The sequence below is a fragment of the Tachypleus tridentatus genome, chromosome 11 (genome assembly GCF_004210375.1).
Source record: "Tachypleus tridentatus isolate NWPU-2018 chromosome 11, ASM421037v1, whole genome shotgun sequence".
NCBI classification, from domain to species: Eukaryota; Metazoa; Arthropoda; class Merostomata; order Xiphosura; family Limulidae; genus Tachypleus; species Tachypleus tridentatus.
Window position 1 is genome coordinate 97,480,814 of NC_134835.1, and position 20,859 is coordinate 97,501,672.

Genomic DNA, 20,859 nt, shown 5'->3' on the forward strand with positions numbered 1-20,859 from the left:
ATGTGTACTAGATCCTGTGTTTGTCATTTGTGCAATTGTGCTTCAGGATTATGCAGTTTGTTTTTTTTCAACTAAGAAAATCATTCACATGATATTCATGTTGAATATATAAATATGAGTAGTAACTGTAAATAACAAATAAGTTCAGCTGTCAACTATTCATCTTGCAACATTTAGATTGCTGAGTGTGGAAAATGTTTATTATATATAGGTACATAAAATACAATAAAAAAAGAAAGAATGTTATATGTTCAAAAGAGAAGTTCCTCCACAAGTCATGAAGTTTACAAAATTTGTTTAAATACTTCCTTTGCTTCCGATTTTTTTTTCTTTTTTTGCTGGGGTCCATCAAATCCAAAGCCTTTGAACTTTTATGTATCATATTCCTTATTTGTTTGTTTAATACTAAGCTCATAATGAAACAAAAAGATGTTCAATTTTAGCATTTAGCATAAAATCACTTGATCTGATAATGAGTGATACACCCATTTATTGTTGAAATATTAAATTTTTTTAAATTGATACATAACTCATCTTGTGGATCTTGAATGTGGTTCTGATGACAATGCACTTATAATGTTTGTAAAACAAATCTTCATGGTTCAACATTAATATGCTACAAATATACTGTATACTATTAACAAGTTGCAAAACTGAACTTAAAATTATTATGTTGATCCACTGTATACACAATATTAGAAGTATATACAAGATTAGTTCCGATGTGTTATTTTTCATAGTTGCAAGTGCACAGACGCATTTCTAACGAGTTTTGTAAAGCACAAATGAAACCACAGCAATTATTCTTGATTTGACTTTCTTACTTTACCTGTTTGCTTTATGCTTTAGAAGCCATGGGTTGGCTGATCCAGATGGATCAAGTCACTATGGAAGAATGAACTTGGAAAGATAAAGTAGAAATATAATTGATGGAAAATTGATGAAAACGTGTTTTACACATTTTTAACACAATAAACTTCGTGAACATTATCACACTGGAATGTGTCTCTCACTTGAAATACACAATTTTTACTATCACAAAACATCTTCAACAGATGAACATAATGCATACCAAATTAAGGCATTTTTCATGCTCTACACCAAAAAACGAACACATTATTTTTTTTGTCACAGCAACATGTTTATGTTAGTCAAACAAAAGATTTTTTGTTCTTTTTTCCAAATTTTTATATTTGAAGAATAAGTAAATTACTGAAAGGCCTTGAAAGAAACAACTAATTGGATTCTAACAAAAAGTAATAGCTTATACACTAAGAAAGAAAATAAAATCATCTGATTGCTCCAAATTCCAAAAACATGGTCTTAAACCCCCTTGTTACATAAGTGCATAAGAATTTTATATGTATAAAAGCTCAGCCTAATGAGGGTCTAGATCAGATAAGCAGTTACACCTACTTGCTGTTTTATGAAATGAGCCTGTTGAGCAGAAATCTGATTACGCAAGTTGTGAATCCGCTGTTTGGTCTGAGTAACATATACATTCAACTGTGTTGCAGATGGACCCCCTTTACCAAACTGTTGAGGAGCATGAAGCTGCTGCTGGATTTGGTGAAGAACTTTGATTTGTTGTAATAACTGATATAGAAGCTGCAGAGTTTGAGGTGCCAGTGGCTGATTAAGAATCTGAAAAAAGTGAAGTGTTAAAACATCAATAAAAATTTGAAAATAATGTAACCAAACAGCTACATGCCTACCTTTAAAACCTAAAAGTAATCATGAACGTGCATCAAAAGCTTTTTTAAAATCTTACATTGTTATTTTACAATAATTGTAGTTCTAAATATTTCTCAAGTTAAAAGGAATATCGACAAGTAACATTAAGCCTCTAAGACAAACCTTTCAGATACACTTAACTCAAAATATTAGACCTATACTTAAATTTTGATAGAAAAGCTATTTCTATGAACATTTAATTATTTCTATGCAAAAAATAATCCATAAGCATGTTTTATATTTGATTTTCCAGTTAGTTTAAAAAGTAAAAGTACAATCATTTAAGATTTAAAATTATCTATAAAGTATGTATTCCTCTACCACTCTTTACAAGTCATCCTTAGGTTTTGTATTTCAACCATGAAAATATGACATTCTAAAACAGGTCAGTTACTTCCATGTTTCATCTCATGCAAAACCTAAGCTATTATTTACTGTCTCATAAACACTTAGTTTTATTTCTAAACCCATCAATAAATCAGTTGCAAATGGTTTTAAAACATACGAAACAAGAATTATAGTTGCATAACTCACTTGGTGCTACTTTAAATATTTATATTCATAGGTTCCATACCAGTGGTTCCCAATCTTTTTTAAACTGAGGACTAGCAAGTTCCAATTTCAACATTCCACAGATCACTTCATAAAGTAATTTTAGATCTCATTGCAATACATTTCAAAAGCGTTTTTGGAAACACATTTTTTCCCCCAATTGCCTTGAACCAAGTGAAATTTCCCTGTGAGCCAGCAACTAAGAATCACCATCCCATACAACAAATGAAGTCTTACAAGATCTACTTGCAAAAGCTAATTCACACTTTGATATTATCTCAGACTTCTTACAATGGCTTCTGAAGTTGTCTTACTTCACATCCCATTATATTTCAGCATAAAATTTTGACACTAGATATAACATAGATAAGCAGAATTTGTCTGTGAAGCATTTTAGCCTTTCAAGCATGATGCACTTTTTAAATTCCTTTCTGGACATGTAACTGAGTTACATCCATAATTTACTTAAACAACTTTACTATCCATACATGTCAATGAAATTAACACTATAATATATGTTATAATTTGAAGTTCTATATTGTAAGTTTTCATTCCAGTGATTAAAAAGAAACCTTTAAAAAATACTTTAATCTCAGTTTTGTCATCACATGACCCACAAGCTATAAAAATCTCAACTTTCACAGTCTCTTTTTTGAATCAGATAACCCCAGTCCTGTAAATGTATGTTTAAGTCAATGAGTATGTTTACTTCCCTTACTGACAACTATGTTTCAAAGTTCTTTGACTCAATGAAAAGAAACAGGTTAAAAATTCTGTCAACCCTATAGGTGTAACAACCACCTTTTATATTATTCCTTGGGCTTTACAAGTCACAGTAGTTACTTAACACGTATGTATATAGTCATTACTAATGAAAGAGCTCATTTTACACTTCAGTGTATTGCAATTTAGGTCTTTAAAGACCAAGGATGGGCAGGTTTGTGTGACCTCTTCCCTCCCTCATGTGCTAGGTTTCAAACTGCTGATGTATGTGGATATTGATACATGAGGGCCAGAGTAAACCACATTTACTCCAGCCTTTTTCAGAGCAATGCCCATGCATGTACTGACAATTACATTACTATATTGTATACATCATTAATGTTCAGTATTACAAAGTTCTGCACTTTATGAACATTTCAGCATATAATAAACACATTTCACTAGTTCCACTACATATCATCCAACAATAATTATTCTTAAATTAATACCAACTTATTGTTGTTGGATAGATGTCACTGGTTCATCCAAGACAGCACTTCAGTTGTTTCCTACCTTGTATTTTATAATTAGAGAGACAGTTAAACTGTGTTAAAATTTATATTTTAGTTAATTATTCATCATTGTTTTAAATTTCATATTTGAAAGGTTTGATAATTTTTATAAAATAAAGTTTCACCTTGCTCTGCAAGATTAACATTATTGAGTTAGTAAAATAAAGTATCTATACTTTTCATACAATTATCTTGCCCACAGGCACCCACTGATGTGAGTCAATACAAGCAATAAATAGTAAATAGCAGGAATTGCAAATGAAACACTAAAATGTAACTGATGGTGAAGAGATAAAAAACATGAAATTATGCACAGATCCAAAGAAGATATTTTAAGACCATTCAATAAAGGGTACATATTTTCATTTCTTAATTTTAAACATTTCACTGCACTGTATATTGATGGTAACAGCTAGAATTAGTGGTATAGTACAGAAAATGGGAAACAAAATTTAAACATTTACCTTAAAAAATCTTTTGATATTCATTTAGGAGGTTCTACAGACCATACAAATGAAAACTAAGATATTATACTTTTCTACTCGAAATGAAAATCACATTGCAGATGAAATATTCAGAGTGCAAATAACTATTAAATAACAATTATTTTTATTAGAAATAATAGTAAAAAAATCAAAATTAACCATTTAATTGTTTTGAAACTACATAATTTCAAGGTTCTTGTCAAATTTCAAATAATTTCATCTACTTGTTTCATTTTTGGAAAAGATTTAAGTGTTACATTACAGCTATTACAAGGGCAGAAAAAATACAAGGTTGAAAGTTTTCTAATAAAACTGGTGATACCCATTTAAGGGGGTTCTAAAGGTTAAGCAGGTGAAACAAAAACTGTAAAATGAGAAGCAAAAAAATCATCTTTCACACAGACTGATTCAATAAAGGACTGAACAGAAATACTATATTCAAACAGACTAATAATGTGGACTAAAAATTTAACACATTTTGTGAAGATGTACTTGATAAATTCAGTCATAATATGTATAGTTTCATAAGAAGAGAGTTAAAGAAGCTTCTTACCTCTATAAAAAAGGCAAAATCATATTATGGCTACATTTGAATTTTGAAAAAAGAAATTGTAATCTAATCTTCACATGAGTAGCTAAACAAGAAAGTGACAAAAATGTTACCCAAAAGCCTTCTATATGACTTTAGGTGTGGAAAGTGTATTGATGTAACACACACACACACACACACACACACTTATACTCTCTCTTTTCACTCACCAAGAAGAAATACTTAGCTAATACTTCCTTTGAAATTACATGTTTTTACCATCAGACATTCTATGGCAAGAAAGTATTTAACTGTACAAAAAAATGCAAAGATAAATATTTAAAAAAATTCAAACAAAAATAGGCTAAGTCCAAGAGCCTTCTAATCCTGTTATCTTAAAACCAAAACTAAAGCAGTTCCTAATGAAGACATTTGGAAATGAAGTGCACATGCATTTGGGATCAATAATAGAAGGCATTCCTTTACACACAATCACGGGTGACTGGAACAAACTGTCCAGCCAACAAACAGTTCAACAAGCCAATATTCAAATGAGCAAAATAGGTTGAATGGCTTATTCTTATATGTAACCTTTCTTGTGTTCTAACTAGCAAACTCGCAGACCTATGGCCCACATCTACAGGGCCACTATAATCCAAGTTTAATACCTTAACAATTATTTTGCACTCTTCAGTTTAATGATCATTGTTGCTATAATGGAACTTTAATTTCTTTAACCAAGTTGAGGAAAATAAGTAGTAGATCTGGAGCCTACTTTTGGGGAAAAAATACCCAGGTTCCCTAAGAGGTTGGGGTGAAAACTTTTATCTTTGTGTAAATTTTGGGACTAAGATGATTCTTTTGGGACCATATAGAAGTTGACTTGTCCAACACAAAAGGTGGAAAGAAAACTTTTACATTTGTGCAAACTTTGGAACTGAGGTGATTTGATTAGTGTCACTTAAGAGTACAACCAGCAGTTTAGGAAGAGTAACATGACACACATGGATGCTTAAAAGTTCATAACAGAATTAGCCATAGTTTTTTGGGCTTTAATGAACTGGCTGGTGGAATTAGCCTTGCTAGCTCAGTATTCTCTTCCCAGATTTCTCATTTGCACATCTTGCAGTGGTACCTGACAAACTAACAGTGGACTCCTCTACAGATATTTTTCTCTTGTATATTTCTATCACTTTTTTTTGGACTTTACCTAGAAGCTGCATTTTCAGAAGTTTATCACTTAATTTTATCAACTTTTTGGTTGCTTGGAATCTTGCTTTGAAATAAATGGTTTGGCTTTGCTTTTTCTTAGCGATACTCTCTTGATTGGACTTTTAGGCACTGTGACTCGGCTCCTTCAAGGGTTTAGTTATTTAGCTGTTCTGAGAATAATATGACATCCTGTTCATCTTTTGTATAGGACCTTTTTGTCACTGCTTTTATAATTCAGAGGTCTGAAACACTACAAAAATGCTCTCCAGGTATTATCCACAGATTTATCAGTGCAAACATAATCTCCCAACTTCAAGAACAGCTATGCTCAATAATAAGGAGAGTATAAAAGAAGGCTATAAATGAGAATTAACAGCATTATAAAATTATAAAAAATTTCAAATTTGCAAATTTCATCAGGTTACCAGCTTAATCAAAAGAAGACTTGATGGATCAAGAACTTCAATTGAAACACTGACAAAACATTTAACGTTGTATATATAATACCTATTTAAAACAGGTAAAACTGCATCAAATTTGTTCTTCTAACAGGTGAGGAGGATTTCTGTTGGATAAGTAATAACAAAGGAGAAACTTTTTCTGTACAATACAGTTAAAAAAATTTCTAATATACAATGATATCTCCATAATAAAGTCATCCCCTATGTAGACTTCAAGTCCATTGGAATAGAAGTCAAAAGATGAAATACCTGAGGGTTCAGATGTCCTGCTTGTACTGCCATCTGTATTTGTTGAACAAGAACCTTTAAATGAGCAGCTGATGGCTGATTCATTCTTCCTCCTTGTCCACCAACAGCATTTTGATGCACGTTTGCCTGCGAGTTGAACAGAGACTAATTTTAATATTTTCTTTAAACACAGAATGAGAATGACTTAATAATTATAATGTATCAAGTTGTAACAATTACTCTATTATAGTTATGGGTTTCGACTGAAAAAAATCTGTGCCTTGAGCAATGCCGGAGTACTCTCTTTTATCAGTACAAGTTTTCTGAAAAACCCATAAACAAGAACATAATAAAACTTGAATGTCTGTCAAACAGCACTTTCAATAAAATTCTAGTGATACAAGTTTCTTTAACTCAAATGCTATGATATTAGAATACAGTAAGACTTTATATTTAACTCTTGTTAAAGCTTAAGTTTAAAATAACAGTATGACTGAACATGAACCACAATAAGAGCTTCAATAATGCTGACTAGATTTAAGTTTCTACAACTTAAGTAATTTCAATACTTGCAAAATTTAAAAAGAAGCATAGTTTCCTTGTTGAATTATATGCAAAATGTGATAATTACATTCGGAAGTTTATATTTATAAATTCTGTTTGCATGACAACTTAAATTCTTAAAATCTTGGTCATAAAAATGCATTTTTTCACATTTTAAAGTTTTTCAAGTTTCTTCCTTAAATTCAATAAATCTTTGTAAACAACTTTAAATCAGAAATTTCAAAATATGTCCAGTTATTTCATTTTAATAGAAAGAAAATGTTAAGGATTATATCTAGAGGAATGGTTGTGGTCCCAGCCAAGTTAAAAGAATGGAGTACAACATGCTGTGACTACACTTAGAAGTTAATATACCAGCAAAAATTCTGTTACTCATGTATTTTTTAAAAACAACAGGAAATAGACAAATTTAACATGATGTATTAGTAGGTTTACTGCTTTCCAAGGCAAATAAAATTTATTTTAGTACATCTAAAATCAATTATTGTTTGGTAAAGCAGCTTTAGTAAAAAATGAACTAATCATACCTGAACTTTTGATAATTATAAATTAAATGTAACAGCTTTGTAGTTAAAACTCTCCTGAACTATAATCAATGATGTGATCAGCTTATAAACAAGCATTAACTAGTACCAAAAGTAAGCACTCTTGTTTTGTTAGGAAACTATTTATACCCAATGAAAATTATTTGGGTACTTCTTTCTATCATCCTCTCTTTAAGCTTTACATTGCAGGTTTAAGCAATGTAATCAAATACTGACAGTAACTAAAAAATTTGTTTATTTAAATGGCAATTGTGCACAATTATTTTCTAAGAATACAAATGTCAAAACTAAGGCAGTTCCAGGTTAATTTTTAATTGTTTTGCAGATATTCTGATGGATTAGTTTATGACTTAACTAAGCCAAAATTCCTAAAATGTGCCAATAAATTTACAAACTATGAAATCGAACAGTACTATTTTTAACTTCTGATTGTTGTATTGTTTAGACTTTGGTACTAGCACAAACATGAAAGCTGATTTTGAAAAGTTCCAAATTACTTGCCAAAGTTCACTGGTGCTATTTTCAACGTGAACTCGGCAAGAAACATATAATACTTCAGCTAAATATGAGCAGTAACAGATAAAGCATGCAAGGTGACCTTCACAAAATGAGTGATCATCAACTTCAAGCCCCAAGTCAACAGTTGCTTTCAGAGTCACAGCAGCAGAAAAAACTTGGTTTCTTGAAATAGGAGTCATAAAAGCCAAAATGCATTTATCCAGATTTAATACTGATTGCCCATCATAATTTTAGTTATCAGGGTGCAAGGGTGGTGGTGGTCATGAAACCTTATAAATGCAATGAGTGTTATATAATAAGCCTGAAGCAAAGACAGTGTGGAATCACCTAGTCTAGAGCCAAGTGAATAAAATTTACCATGAAAGTACAAATATTAATTCAATTTTAAACTTAAATCTTTCCTGAATTAAGTTATTTTCTATTATATCACCAATGTTTTTAAAAACAAAACAAAACTCTTTTATCAAAGGAGACTGAATTAAGAATTCAACAAATATTTTTCCACTTTTGTTATTCACACATTTTATTTTACACTTTCAGTACACAGACTGAAAACAATATTGGGATATACTTTTGTTGTTAAGCAACATGAAATAACAGCTATTTCTGGAATGGTGTTATGAAAGTGCTGGTTTATATATATATATATATATGTATTAGAAACTATTAGTCTATTTTTTACAAATAATTAATTATTCTAAGAATATGCCACAAATTCATTTCACAAATGATCTTAATTTTGATTGGCTCACAAAGAAATATACCAGTGTTTGACTGCTTCAACTGCTTTTTTCTACCTTTTTGTTGATCAAGTGTGATTCCACAAAATTTATATATTTCATTTAGCTATGAAATGTGTGGTTAGGGTATACTAGGGAATGGGGTGACAGTACTCACCCTACCATATTTGACAGGCCATATGCTATTTGTAACATATTTTGTAGTAAAATCCATTATATTCTGAATGTCAAATGTTTTAAATGTATGACCAATGTAGGCTTTGTTTAAATCATAAATTTATGGTTATAAATGTTCAACTACATCTTTTAAATTATTGGGATTTTATTATTGTGTCTAGTCAAAACAGGACTTCTTAAATAGAGTTAACCAACTCAGTGAAGGAATTTTTAAAAACCAGTAATATAAGTATTGTATACATAATTTTAAATAGCTAACAATTCATATTTTATTCATTGTAAAAAAATAAAACAAAATAAACATATTACAAACACAAAGAATACAAATTTGCATGTTAAATTTGCTGTTTCATCTTAGATAACATCAACAGGAAAAAAAAATCTTACAAGACCAAATGGAAAAGACTGTTGCTGTAGAAGTTTCTGCATCAAAGCTTGACTCATGCCAGTAATACTGTTTCCGGCACAAAGACTAGACTGTTGCCCACCAATGGTTGCATTATTAAGTAGACTAGGAGAATTGCTATTTATGGCTGAGCCCTAAAAGAAATTAATATAATTGCTAAGATTCTGGCAGATAGTTTTCATGATAAAACTATTTAGATCAATACAACATTTATGACAGCTTTAAATGTAATTTGAAATGAGTTTTGTCAAAATATCATCAATTACAAAAAATTCAATTGATAAATATATTAATCAGTATTTTTTCATTCAAAAACAGCATTTAATTTCCATTTACAGGAAATACCTGAATGTTTGTTATTAAAGAAATTGTCAGCAACTGGTAAGTGTTAATTTAAAGTACAATACTTGGCCAACTTTAAAAATATTTATATATATATAAAAAAGTACCAATGGTATTTCTCTTCTTTTTTTTTTTTTTTTTTTTATCTTACTGTAAGACAGTATCAAAAACTTTTTTGCTCAAGATCAAATTTCTTCAGGTTAGTAAAGATCACAATAAAGATTTCAAGATTTAAGCAACATTTATTCTAAATAAATTTTATACTTCTTCAATCCTTCATAACAGGTATTGCCTTATGTAAAAACAAAGAAAATTTTAAAAACACTGCCCATGTTAGAAAACAAGATTATATCATTGATGTTTATACATATGGCTGTAACAATTTTTCAAAGATCATGATTGCAATTAACTGCATAATGCATTGAATATCAAATTTAATCCCTAAAGGATGACTTGTGTACAAATCTTTACATCAGGCGTCAAATAACTGAAATAAAATATTATACCTACTAAAATATAAAAAAAATTAAAATTCCAAAAGCAAACTGAATACCTTAACTTGATGCTTAAAACTCTGACCACCACTATATGAATGTACACTTCCTGGTCCACAGGATATATCACCAGAGTGATCAATGAAGTTTGCATCCTCTACCATGTTGTGTCGCATTTTCTGATTACCACCAAACACATCCATTATTGCATTTTCTCTGTTGGCAAGTGCCTGGAGTTCAGCTAATGAAAGATACACATGTGTCTTCCAAAATTCTTATGTAAGAAGTTACAGAATGTTCTTGACTGAAGTTCTAATACAGTACAGTTCAACTACATATTTCCTTAAGATATGATTAATTTATTTATCAACAATGAAATACAATCATACAAGTCAAGCATTCAATCATCAACCCTTCAACATTGCTCAAATTGTTTGCACATGCTCCAAAATATTGAATATGTACACACTAGAACTAAATTTACTAAGTATATCTTCACAAACTTTGGCAAGCTTTAGGTAAACATCACAAATCTGTTGTACACATACACACAAATCAGAAGTTTGAATAAACTATTTATACTAAATATACATATCTTCGAATTTCCTACATATTTAGTGGCCAACAAAACTCAATTCTGAGTGCAAGTAAAATTTCACACTCTGAATGAAAAATTCGCTTTCATCTTACAGTTTTTACATTGCATTTGCTAAACCTCTAGAACCTATCAAATGGGCATCAGAAGTTGATTTTCATAAAACTTTATACCCTGATATTTTCTCAATCCTAATAATGCCTGCAGCTAAATCATCAATTAACACTGAAAGATGAAATTATAAATTAGAAGAAATATGTTTTTCTTATTATGCATAATATTTCTTTGAGTGTGTTTGTCCAAAGAAAAACTTATGTACCTCTCAAATAAGCATTTTACAACAAAAAGTATATCAATCACTAAAATAATTGTTCCAAAAATACTAACATTTAAATGGCTTTCTAATTAAATTATAAATAAGGTAAAATAATTCTGTTAAAGCTATAAGCAACAAATTCACACAAACATACATTAATATCACTCAACTAACATCTACTGCTGCCAATTTCATAAGAATGGTTGTACATTTAGATTCAAAAACACAATAAGAATCACTCTTTTCATTCATTATAAAATGCATGTCAAATAAGAGCCCCTGGCTTTAAAAACTGCCTTCAAAATTAAGGATAGTTGGGCATGGCTTCTGTTGTAGATTGAAAAAATATATAAATATCAGAGCAAACAGAACAGTTGGAATGTTGAAACTGTACATTTGGCTTTAACATTATTTACAGCCTGTGTTTATATTAGATAATGAAGGAACTATTCTGTTGATGTTGTACAAACTAAAGTTTAGATTACATGCACATTTCATAACAAGTGAAGATTGAGAACTTAAAACATTTTTCTTTCAAACTGAGAAATTAAAAGGGAGTTAATATAAGAATTAGAATACTAAATTATATTGTGATACCAATTTGACTGATACGTTGCTAGCAAAGTTGTTTAGTTAAATTTTTAGTCATTGTGTAAATGTGACATAACAACCAAATGATGTGATACATAGGGTTAATAATAATCAAAATAAAAGTTTTGTTTTGTTTTTTACTTGAAAACAGAAAATCAACTACAGAATGAACATGTACACAATTATACGTGCTTACCACAGTTAAACTATAACTCGCTTCCCAAGAGATGTTCAACTACCTAATAACCATTTAAATTGTCATTGCCCAACAAAAATGTGCAAGTGTAATAATGTTTGTATATGATAATCCTGGCACATATTTTTTCTACACAACTTTTTCTATTTAAGTTATTATTCTGCTAACCACATTGATAGGACTATTATACAAGTGGGTAAAACAAATTAAATCTTGCATCAGAGAACTAAAATGAACATTTCACCATTCCCACCTATCAGCTCCAAATACCATGTACAACATGTTATTATCATCATCAGAATTTATAGTAGCTAAATACACCTTAGTATTTTGTGATTTTAAGATATGTAAATAACATTGATTAAGCTAGCCACTCTGTTCAGTTTTTTAATGCATATTCTCTTCTATAATGAAAAGAACATTTTTCTCACTGAAACAAGTACATTATTTTTAAAAATAATGCAACTCTGATAAACAGATATGACACTCACAGATAAATACAAAATACAAACTCCAGAGTAACATTTAATAGGGAAAAAAAGTATACTCGCATGTTGCTTTCTTCATAATAAACAGTTTCCAAAATTTAAAATCACACTGGTATATGTAAAATTACCAGATGAGTAGAAAAATGTACTTACCAAGTGCTTCTTCGAAATTCATATTATTACTTCTCAAAGAATTTTCTACATCTTCTTTCTGAAATTATCAAAAAATAAAATGTTTTTTTTTTGTTTTGTTTTTGAATTTTGAGCAAAGCTACATGAGTGCTATCTGCACTAGCCTTCCCTAAATTAGCAGTGTAAGGCTAGAAGGAAGGCACCTAGTCATCACCACCTACTGCCAACTCTTGGGCTACTCTTTTACCAACAAATAATGGAATTGACCATTACATTGTAACACCCCCACGGCTGAAAGGGCAAACATGTTTGGTGCAACAGGGATTCTAACCCATGACCCTCATATTATGAATCGAACACCTTAACCCACCTGACCATGCCAGGCCTAAAATGGGTTTTATGGAAATTTACTCAAGGACCAACACAAAAATTTTACTATTGGCATCAAAAAGCACCAAACACTGTTAGATTGTGCAATATGTTCTCATACATTAGAATCCATGCAACACAATTTTTTAAATCTACAATTAAAAGTAAAGACTACAAAAATAATTACTAAATTGAATGAGATATTAAAACTCAGTATTTTTAATAACTTCTTCAGAAGAAACTACATTAATAACTTAATATTTCTATGGTAAACATTTCTAAAGGGAAGTCCTGAATAACCTAACAGTATAAGCTAGTGGAAAAGAAAAACACCCTATTTCAAAACACTTTTAAATATCAACAGTTTCTCTCTTGTTTTCACTCTCAACTTGTATAGTTATATACACCACAATTTATAATGGCAAAACAAAAGTAGTGACAAGCCTTTGACATTTTTCTAAGGATAAGTATTATGCTTCATTATTACAGTGATTTACATATGTATATTAAAATCTTCAAAAGTTTCACCGAACAAAAAATAATTTAAAAATAAGCTTCCCTTTTAACAAAAGTAGGAGGCATTGCTTTTACAACAAAGATCACACAATGTAAGAAGAAAACTATGTTATATAATAATATTTTCATTCATTGTCTATACCTTTAATCCTAGAATGCCAATGTAGGGTCATTCTGACCTTATTCAAGTTAAAACTGTATACTAAGTTATTGCATTCTATGGTTAAAGATATGAATACAACATGCTTCCACAAACAGTTTTTACCTTACGTTTGGTTTTTGATTCTAAGAAATATAAATTCTTATTTCTCATCCACATGATACTTAAATACAGAGCTATGGTTATTATGTTAGGAAAACACAGAGGTTCAAGAAATTAATTTAACTCTTTTGCTACAAACAGAAAGGTATGTTATCAGGTTTGTCCTTATACTAAAATTTTATCCATCTACTATTTCATGAATGTATGCCAATAATTTTAGTATCAAACTGTAGATTACTATTCAAATCTTAGTACTATACATCAGTTATTTTCTTAATTTAAAAGTAAATATCAAAATAAAAGTCCTAAATATTGATTTTGTAGATTACTTGGTATGTTAAATGCATAGCTTTGGTTCAAATTAGATGTCTGTGATGTCCAAATACAATGTCTTTCACTTTCTTATGAATTAGAAACTCAAATTAATGATACTGACAAGCTATAATATCAAATATGAACCACCTGTCTTGTTTTATTTGCTGAGATATTATATTTAGGAAATAAACCATACACTACTTTGCTCTATTGTGTATTTATAACTAATTGAAAGCTCAGAATGTTCCTTATGTGGTTTTCTCAGCTTTTGGGAAGTGTTTGTATACAAAATCCTTCCTTTACAAGGTAGAATGAAAGTAGAGGCTAGATATAATGAAGCCTGAATTATCCTAGTTTTTAACCCGAACATAGCTTAGTTACTAAGCATGATAAATTACAGTTGAATACAGTAGTTTACGATTTTTGTTATTTAAATATACATATATAATATCTAAAGAAAATTTATTTTACATCCTCCATGTATAAAATTTGACAAGGTTTAGTACATGCTTAGCAAGCAGCAAATAAGTACAAACTTTGTAAATAGAAAACATCAGTTTTTTTTTATATTTCTTTATTTAGTATTGTATATTCTCAAGAAAAATAACTGAAATTTTACAATTTATTTGTAATTAGTAATATTATACATGTTTATATAAAGTAATAAAACCAGTCCAGTTTTATACTATTGGATATAGTAACATGTATGAACTTGCATTACAGAAGTTGCACTGATGTGGTGCAAGTCAGAAACAGCTGAAATATCAATAAAATAAAAAAGTAATTACACCCTTGTGCAAATTAATTGAAACAAGAAGGAAAATTACAATTTTTTTTTCAATTTCTTGCATTTTATTTCTGAGAATCCAAAAATTACTCACAAATTAATACATAATATGACCGCCTTTATTTTTTAGAAGATCATTATTCCACTTTGGCATTGAGTCCACGAGTTGACTGCAATTCTTACTAATTTTTGGATCGCGGTACCACACCTCAATTAGCTTACCTTTTGTAGTACAGTCTTTTCCCTGAAGTCTTTCTTTACAAATCGCCCAAAGATTTTCAATAGGATTTAAGTCCGAAGAGTTTCCAGGCCAGTCCAGCACCTTTATTCGCGTTGTAGTCATAAAATTCTTCACAAGTTTCTATGTGTGGCATGGAGCCAGATCTTGCTGAAAAATGCCAGATCCATCTGGAAATCTCTTTTTCAATTCTGGAATTACTCTTCTCTGCAAAACTTGGAAGTACTGTGGTCCTCGCATCATACCTTCTATGACATGTAAGCCTCCGACGCCATAGTAGTTGAAAAAGCCCCAAAACATCTTCTTCAAAAGATATTTTATGAACTGATTGATGTGAGATTCTTGAAGTTTCTCGCCTGAATATATGCAAACATGCAGACTTCTTTGACCCTGTACGAAGAAATGAGTCTTGTCACTGAATAACACCTTCCTCCATTGTTCTTGCGTCCAGTTCTTGTATTTCAGACCCCATTGATACCGTTTTTTCTTCATTGAGTTGGCAAGTTGTTTTTGACTAGTCTCCTTGCCCTTCTAATGCAATTTCGAATGAAGTAATATTCCTCAAAATTTCGTCATATACCCCAAAAATAGATCGACCGTACTACAAAACACAGCTAATGATGCCGTCTGTGTGAAAAAATGACTATTAAAGGAAATCAGCGGGTCCAGCGAGCCTACACTGGCCACCATGCTGAAAATATTGTAAAATGACCATTTGTTTCAATTAATTTGCACAAGGGTGCAAGTTCTTGACATCTGGCAAGCCACAGCCAAGAATTACAGTAATAAATGGCAGTAGAAGAAAACGTGAAAGCAGTGGAAAAAAATAGGCCTATATACACACAACTGTAGCAGTAGTAGTGCAAACAGTATAGAGATTACAATTGAGCCATATAATCATGCTGAAAATATTGTAAAATAACCTAATGTTTCAATTAATTTGCACAAGGGTGTATATATAGATGCATACTAGATTTAATCTATTTAGTATTGACATTAAGGGTTTATGTCAATCTGTAGTCATTACAGGAGAAAATGATAATTTATGTCTATTTTCTTATTTTCTTTCTTTTATGGTGGTTACAAGGTTGGTTAAAACAACCAAACCAATACAGAGATAAAACTTTTTTTTTTCTAAAACAACATTTGATAATTATCTTGAGGTTAGAAATTTTGCATATGAAATTTAGCAATTTTCTAATTCATAGAAAAGTATTTTTAATCTTAAAATCAAAATTACATTGCATGTTGGAAGGTCAACATTTTAAAAGAAAAATGCACATGCAAATAATTAATTAAAAAATCCTAAAACAATTTTTAAAAAAACCTGATATTTTGTGTACAAAAGCTTCTTAACATTTACTGATAAAAATGCAAAAGGTTACAGTATACCTTCTTTATGATTGCAGGCTGGATGGATTTTTTTTTTGTTTTTTGTTTTTAATTTCACACAAAGATACACAAGCACCATCTAAACTAGCTGTCCCTAATTTACACTAGAAAGAAGACAACTAGTCATCACCATTCACTGCCAACTCTTGGACTACTCTTTTATCAACAAATAGTGGGACTAAGCATCACTTTATAATGCCCTCACAATTGAAACAGTGAGCACGTTTGGTGTGACAGGGGTTCAAACCTGCAACCCTCAGATTATGAGTCGAACGCCTTAACCAACTGGCCATGCCAGGCAAGACTGGGTAGAATCCATCCACCTGCAGTAAAGGGGTTAACTCAAAAATATGACATCCAACAACACAAGTGTTTTCAAAAGGTTGACTTTCCATCTTCTTAGTTTGCCCAAGAAGAAGAAAGGAACACCTTTCAAAAGTGCTGAATTATAGTGTATCATATTTCTGAGTTACGAGAAACATTCTGGTATGCCTGAGTATTTCATTTAAAAACTAAGAAATCTCTTTGTATTTGGTTTTATTATTTGATTGTTATATAAAAGGAATGTTTTTACCATAATTAGCTATATTCTTTCTACAGTGTCTCATAAATAACAAGATGTATTGAATGTGCTTAACCATGCTACCAGTTGATTTTTTTCAACAACACAAAATTCCCCATTATTAGATTTTTGATACAATGAAACTACATATGCAATACATTACCCACTCAGTCATTTGACCTATTTAACACATAAAATGAAAAGCTTTATTAAATAAAGCCTATTATTCTCATAATATAAACTTAGTTATATTCACAAAATTATGTGAAAATATCTTTATTTAGAATAATAAAGCAAGAATAATAGCCTTTAAGAAGTTGATCTAGCTGAACATGCTAAGTTCCTCTCTTTCTTTTATTATTATTATTTTAAATATATTTTTATGATGCAATTTAGTTTGATAAGACATTATTTCAGTAAGAACTGTATACTTCCTTCTTGTCATGGATCAAAAAAAAAATAGATGCACAGATAATAAAAGCTTTCCTTCTAGTGAAATTAGGAGTTTAGCACCCAAGTTACCTAATTCTCTTGATGGTGTATAACTAACAACTGTACAATCTCTAAACTTTTATGGATAAAACACAAATAACCCAATGCCAGTTTTTAGACTACTAAAATAAAATTTTGAAATTTGACCATCACTTTCATGATGCACCCATAGATCCATATGCAAAGCAAAATTTTGTAACAAAAAGGCACAAACCCTCTGTGCAATTTAACATGTTAACCACAAAGTCACACTCTACCCCTGGTTTGTTGGACAAGTACTTTAAGGAAAGCTGGTGGTCCATCATCCAGGTTACTGATCTCAAAACACAAGTCCAGCATAAACTTAGCAAGTTGTAATTCCTTGTATTTTCCTGTGTATTATAACTATTAACTTATGCTAATAATATTTGCTGCCCTCAGCATATATATTACTTACTTTAATGTCCCTACACTTACAAATAACTGATGGTCTATCACCATACTAGCCTTATTTGACTCAGTTACAAATTTTACTTGTAGCTAACATTGCCCTCTCCAGATTTAATTCCAAAAATAAAACTAGTGGACGAAATTACTTAAAATTTGACAAGTTCCAAAAAGTTTATAGTTTGACAAAAAATATTCAATTTTAATTTTTTCTACTATTTCTAATAAAAAAAGGTTATTTTAAATGTAATTATTTGAACTTTGAATAGTTTACCTGCTAAGCAGTTTTCTATATGGACAACAAAAAAAATCTTTCAGTTTTCAAATTTCATTTGCATAATCTCTAAAATGTTCTGAGTGAATATGAAAAGTTTTTTCGATAAATGTTTGTATTTTATTTTCCATATTCTCTACTACATCACAAGTTCTACCTATTATCATCAATGTACACTGCAATAAAATGCTTAAAATTAAGAAAATGAAATATGTACATATCTTTTGGCTTTGTAAAAGTTTTGTAATTTGATTTTTAACATTTATAATCTCACATCTTTAACTTTTCACTTAGTTTATTTTCAATTTTCATTTTCAATTCTTTGTCTTACTATTTATGCAAGGTATGTCAACTGGTGCCCCAGGAGGCTTTATTATTATTATTATATTATAATTATTACTATTATTATTATAATACAGCAACTCCCACATATAAACTTGTTTCATTTATACTTTGTACATGTAAATGATGCCATCTTGTTTATACACTTCTACTATCCAAATAAGAACAAGTTAAACTTTAAAAAAATCATTAAACCTTTCAAATATGAATTTTAAAATATAAATAATTCAGTTCACTAAAATATAAAAGTAAGACCAAAATACAGTTTAACTCTAAGTACAGCATTTTTAGGTAAGAAACCACTGTAAATGCGAAAGTTGATTGAGCAGACAACAATAATAATGGCAGTTACGTGTATACTGTGAGAAAACTGCATGCAAATTTCATATTAATCATTGGTGCAAGGCAAAATACAAAAAGTGGGCATGCCACCTGTTAAGGGTTGGAAAATGTATAGCTGTTTCCCAGACAAATCAGCTACAGACTTCAGATATCACATGTCATATAGATCAAACATGTGTAACTTGTATGTAACTATTCATATACATATTGCTAGCATGTGAATCATGTGACAAAAACTGCAGGTTAACTTTTTTTTAAAGATTTCCTTTGAAAGAAAGTAATTATAACTTAGATAACATAAAAATTATAAATTACAACAAATATTAAAATGTTTATTCCATTGACACATTTATAGTAAAGTGGTTTAATTAAATTCTGAATGTAATGCAGTACCACATGCAGAAATGAATTCAAAAATGGTGCCAGAGGACATAGGGTTAAATATACTGGTCTGACAGAACAACTAGCATTAATATTGTTAGCTGCAATTGAATTTTCTGTATCTTGCATAATATTATTTTCTGTTCCTCAAAGTAATTATAAAATAAAATATTTTGATGTACCTATTATTTTATATTTGCTTGACACCATTTTTGAAATTAACACATGATAAACAATAATATATTTTCCTGAGCAAAATGCTTGAAAATTAAGTTATTAGTGTAAGGTAATTAAGTCTCATTCTGTTTAGTTTTTTTTTCATTTTGAGATAATTCCTACTGATTGTTATCTCAGTAAACACACAAAGCAAAAGTATAAAAAAGATATAGTAAATAAGTAAATCATTCCCTGCAATACCATTTCTCAAATAACCAAAATTATTGTTCTTAGAAAAGAAAAATGTCAACTTGTAATTTACTGCTTACCTTGAAGCCCATTTCTGAAAGAAGGCGGAACTGTTTACTTGCACAAATCAGATCTTTAGTCAATGGTTTACCACCCTAATGAATAAAAAAGTACAAAGAAAAACATCATTAAAATAAGAGAACTGGTGAGTTGCATAGCAGAAATATTTTGCTTATTATTCTGATTCCTCCATCAGAAGGACTAGCACACAAATGTTTGAAGTTGCTGTGATGGAAAAGGAAATTGGGAACATTTATGAATACAATTAAAATAGTTTTAAAAACACTCCTAAAATGAATAACAAAAAATATTGAATCTTACACAAACATTACTGGTCAAAAATTACTACAGAACCAACATTAGGTTTGTTAAATATGCAAATTTAAAAATACAGTTGCTTTTTCAAATTATACAGTACTAGCTGGAGAACCAATCTATTGGTTGTGTGAAATACACAAACATTTGTCACAAATGATAAAAAGTTAAGATTCCAATCTTTCTGTTAACATAACAAACATTAATAGTGCGATAAAAATATACAAAGATAAGAATAATAAAATGAAAGACCCACTGCTTTCAAGAATTCTATCAATATAAAATTTTATGGGGTACCCCATGCCTTTCTTCATGTCATCCTGTATCTGTGTCAAGTTATGCCAATTAGGTAGTTTTTCCACAATTAGACATACACTTACTGGCCAAAATCTTAAGGCCAATGTACATAAAGAAAAAATATGCATTTTGCATTCTTAGACTCAACCACTTATTTGAGTAGAGCTTCGAAAGATGAAAATAAGAAAAAGGAAAATAAAAGTAAAAAACTATTTTAGCATTTAATAGGGATATGTGAACATTATGAAATTAGCCTAAATACTAGCTGGTCAAAAGTTTAAGACCATACTGAAACAAAGTGTTAATCGGTAAACACGTAATGAAATTTAGTCATTTGTGTTCAAGCATTAGCACTGTCAACATCTCCCACTGACATCTCCTGTGTTATATTGGGTAAAAACATGGCAAAGGCTATAAACTTGACAGAGTTTGAACATGGCAAATTGTTGAGCTGCAAAAGCAAGGTCTCTCTCTCAACATGCCATCGCTGGTGAGATTGAGCAT

General features: G+C 30.1%; 1 pseudogene across 1 annotated transcript in view; it reads right to left on the minus strand.

The window, feature by feature from the left end:
- The window catches only part of LOC143232862 (protein Gawky-like), a 67,869-nt pseudogene that overhangs the window by 17,809 nt on the left and 29,201 nt on the right, over positions 1 to 20,859 (minus strand). Inside the window, exons 8-13 of the transcript XR_013017835.1 lie at positions 19,764 to 19,838; positions 12,602 to 12,659; positions 10,322 to 10,503; positions 9,408 to 9,560; positions 6,497 to 6,622; positions 1,417 to 1,644 (exon numbers count right to left, since the gene is read on the minus strand). The product of XR_013017835.1 is annotated as a protein Gawky-like (transcript). The remainder of the gene's footprint in view (positions 1 to 1,416; positions 1,645 to 6,496; positions 6,623 to 9,407; positions 9,561 to 10,321; positions 10,504 to 12,601; positions 12,660 to 19,763; positions 19,839 to 20,859) is intronic.